The 4,104-nt window shown below is 44.6% G+C and overlaps 1 long non-coding RNA gene across 9 annotated transcripts in view; it reads left to right on the top strand.

Moving 5' to 3' along the window:
- Positions 1-4,104, top strand: part of LOC118153561 (uncharacterized) — a 103,456-nt gene that overhangs the window by 52,598 nt on the left and 46,754 nt on the right. For all 9 annotated transcript variants that reach the window (XR_008481208.2, XR_013536321.1, XR_008481210.2 and 6 more), the window contains one exon: positions 3,816-3,936. This is a non-coding gene — a long non-coding RNA (uncharacterized LOC118153561). The remainder of the gene's footprint in view (positions 1-3,815; positions 3,937-4,104) is intronic.

Consider the following 4,104-nt stretch of genomic DNA (forward strand, 5'->3'; position numbering starts at 1 on the left):
TTGCACCACTACCACCTGGCTAATTTTTATATTCTTAGTAGAGACGGGATTTTTGCCATGTTGGCCAGGCTGGTCTCGAACTCCTGACCTCAAATGATCCAACCACCTTGGGCTTCGGAAGTACTGGGATTATAGGTATAAGCCACTGCGCCCAGTCAGTTCCAGTCATTTGAGAGGCAAAAACAAATGAGCCGTTAGTCCCTGACTTCAAAAGGTCCTGGTCCACAAGAGAGACAGACACACAGATAGATAATATGAGAAAATATAGGAAATAAATTAAGGTTGCTATGGTAACCTTAAGACATGGATGGCAACCCGGAAGCAAGGTGACTAAGACTGTGGGAGACATGGAAGCCTGCTTGGAGGAGGCACCCAACTGGAGTTTTGTAAGATGAATAGACATTTTCCAGACTGTACAGCAAAGAATGTCTCACTTAGAGACAGCCTCAGCAAAATTATCAAGGCATGGAAGAGCGTCACCTGTGAGGAGAATGGAAACCAGGTGAATGTGTGAGGCAGGGTGATTGTGGGAGAGGAGGCTGGAGAATTGCGGAAGAGGAGAATTAGATATTGCATGCAGCTGGTGTGGGAAAAGGAGATGGGTGGGAAACAGAGGTTAAAGATGAGGAAGCTGGTGGAACTAGTTGAACTGAGCCTGGAAGAAATGGGATGAGATGAGAGGTGATCAGGCCCAGGTGATTGGGTCTGGCCTTAAAAGGAAGGGCACATCATCATCTGAGAGGGTAGAGAAGACCGATGTCGATGAAGATAAGCTCGTAGAAGACAGAAGGTTCACCGAGGAAGGCTTCTCTAATTTTTGTGTACTAGGAGCATAGTTATTTACTGAGATGAGTGGTGTGACATGGACTGGATTAGAGTTTTGAGGAGAAGGTGAAAGTTCAGAAGGTGGCTCGAGGACCTGTGCATCTGTGAATGAATACATCGTGGAGTCGTGCATGGGCCCAGTGGAGGTTAAGACGACGCATTTGTGGTGGTACAATGGGTAATTTTTCTCTAGCCATATTCAGTTTCCCAGGTGTAGGAAAAATAAGGGCAGATGACGGTGCTCCAGATGCAATGAGAAAGAAAAATAGAAACTCAAGAAAATTGTGTTTCTAAGAAAAGAGTTGGGATGGCCATATGGAAGACCCGGGTTACATACACAAAGACAAGAGGTCAAGAGACAGTGGAGACATCAAGGATGAAGGCATTGAAAGAACAAGCATTGCCAGAGGGAGGGAGGAAGACTGGAGAGGACAGGAGGTCACGGGGTAGGATATCCGTGTTTAAGTTCTCTGATGCTCAGCAGTTCTGGCTGGTGGCCAAGTCTGGGGTGTGGTGCTTGAAGCAGTAGCTGCAGTGGAGTAAAGGTAACGCTCATTTTTATTTTTAAAAAATAAAAAGTTGTGAGAATAGGTATCGAAGAGGCAGACTGTATGCGTGTTGTAGACTGATTGAAGTGGATGGATCATGATGGTTATGAGTCAGGTGCCAGCCTCCACCAAATGACTGGGTGAACAAAATCACAATGCCAGGGACAAGAGCAAAGAGGGGGTGACGTAGGCTCAAACTTCGAAGAGGACTGAACTTTTTTACCCAAGGGTGGAAAAGTAGTTCTGGAGCCACGAAACTGCTCCTCGTCGTGTTGACATAGCACAGAGGATCTCAGACAATGGGATATAGGATTGGGACGTTTAGATGGAGAATGCAGAGAAGAGGAAGACTGGCCAGAGAGGACAGTCTAGACAGTGTGGACAAGGAAACAGTTGGGGGTGCGGAGAGTTCTCTGACACCTGGCACAGTAGGTGTGGTCCAAGTACCAGAAGCATAGGCGTGGCCTGGTAGCTTGTTAGAAATGCAGGACCCACACAGTCCTACCGAATCAAAATCAGCGTTTCAGCAAGATCCCCTGGTAATGTGTGTACCAATTAAAATTCTAGAAAACACTACTCTAAAAATAGGCAGGGTGATTACAGATGGATAAGGGAAGAGTAAATACAAATTGTTTCCATTGACCCAGCTCTCTCTGACCATGCTCACATGAGAAATTCAGCTTCCCCAAGGAATAATAGAAGGGTACTCTATTTCTCTCAGGATGTCAAAGCACCTTAGAAACATCCGTTTTAATTCTTTGCAGGCTTAATGAACTGTTTTCTGTCTCACATTCATTTATGCCAGGTGAGAGGGTGTTAGCAATCAAAAGGATTTTTACCTTGACTTCAGAGAGAGAGAGAGAGAGAGAGAAACAGAAAAGAACAGAGAGAGAGAGAAAACAAAAAGAAATTGCCTACGGGCACATTGCTTTTAGACAAGGAGTCAGTGGGAGAGCCAGGAGACATAGCCAGGGCCCAGCCTTCTCCACCACTGTGTGTTCTAAGCATGGGACTACACTTCCTCTTCAGCCAGTCCCTCCTGGCCAAAAAGCTGAGAGGAAATGATGCCAGGGAACCGGTAATTGTATAGCTTTTCCAGCGTACTGCTCCAGTTCCACATAACAGGACATGTCAAAACCTACTCTCCCATCTGAACACTCAGCAGTGACCAAACGGGCTGAAGGAAGCGGGAGAAATACCATGAAAAATCCTAGGCTGCACCTCGGAGACTAATAAATAATCACTAACAGAAAAGAAAACAGAGGAAAGAGAGCAAAGGGGCAGGCAGGACAGGCAGAATGGGTTCTGGCCCACGAGAGGGTTAAGTGCAAACAAAAAAATTTAACACCCCAAGAGCAGTGACCCAAAGACAGCAAAAGGAGAGTGAAGCTGGCTGGGGAGACTTTCTGTTCTCACATTTGATACTTCTGCTCACAACATGTTTCGGTGACTTGCTGAAGCTCAGAATTGAGCTGTTAAATCATTCAGCATATGAGATTTGTCCTAAGTTAAATGGATTACTTCCCTTTGTGGGTTTTTGGATAGTGGCTTATTTTAAAGGAGAGAACTGGAGGGTCTCTGCTAAAATATTGATGTGAGGGAGCAGAAATGACCGAATGGAGACACAGGGGCAGGTGCCATATTGTAATTTGTCTGCCTCTTAAATTATGTAACATATGTATCACAATATATTGAATTTAAAACCTGAAGTATGACATTCAGTAAATAATTTATACCAGCTCTTTCATTAAGTGTGAGCTGAGGCTTAGGATAATGAAACCCGATTTTAGTTAGTGCCTCATTTAAATACAAATGCGGAAAAGGAAATTTCTTTAGCGCCTCTAAGACAAAGCATGCTTGCTGTGTAGAAAACTTAAACTGAATCTGTCTCTCTTCCCCTCTCTGTCACCTCTGTCATACACACACATACACACACACACTCTCTCTCACACATAACCCTACCCCAGGAGTAGTCCAGGATAAAAATGAATAATACATTAACTTTTTAAAACATGAAGTTCATTCAGGCTTCTCCTGCCTAACAATTTCTTTAAAATATGTAACTGAAGGCCGGGCGTGGTGGCTCAAGCCTGTAATCCCAGCACTTTGGGAGGCCGAGGCGGGTGGATCACGAGGTCGAGAGATCGAGACCATCCTGGTCAACATGGTGAAACCCCGTCTCTACTAAAAATACAAAAAATTAGCTGGGCATGGTGGCACACGCCTGTAATCCCAGCTACTCGAGAGGCTGAGGCAGGAGAATTGCCTGAACCCAGGAGACGGAGGTTGCGGTGAGCCGAGATCGCGCATTGCACTCCAGCCTGGGTAACAGCAGCGAAATTCTGTCTCAAAAAAAAAAAAAAAAATATATATATATATATATATATATATATAACTGAAAAGATGATTGTTTCACTTGGTATACCATTTTTTTTCTCACAGAAGATTCTGATCCTGAGAAATATGCCTGGGATTTTGGGGATGACTGATCCATTCAATAACATCTATAAATCAGCTCCTCTAAGTCGTTCTTCTCTAGGTTCTACAGGGAACCCACAGGGAGGTAAGTTTTAGTTCCCACATTGCTCGTGATCTAGCTCAGGGAGACTATTCATGCACATTTGAAAATTGGAATAACCATGCAAAACACCCATGCCCACAGCGTTACAACCAATGTGACTCTTGGCTTGCAGGATGCTGGTCCCACCAAGCTCTGTTCTATGTTTTACAG

Source organism: Callithrix jacchus, chromosome 5 (genome assembly GCF_049354715.1).
Source record: "Callithrix jacchus isolate 240 chromosome 5, calJac240_pri, whole genome shotgun sequence".
NCBI classification, from domain to species: Eukaryota; Metazoa; Chordata; class Mammalia; order Primates; family Cebidae; genus Callithrix; species Callithrix jacchus.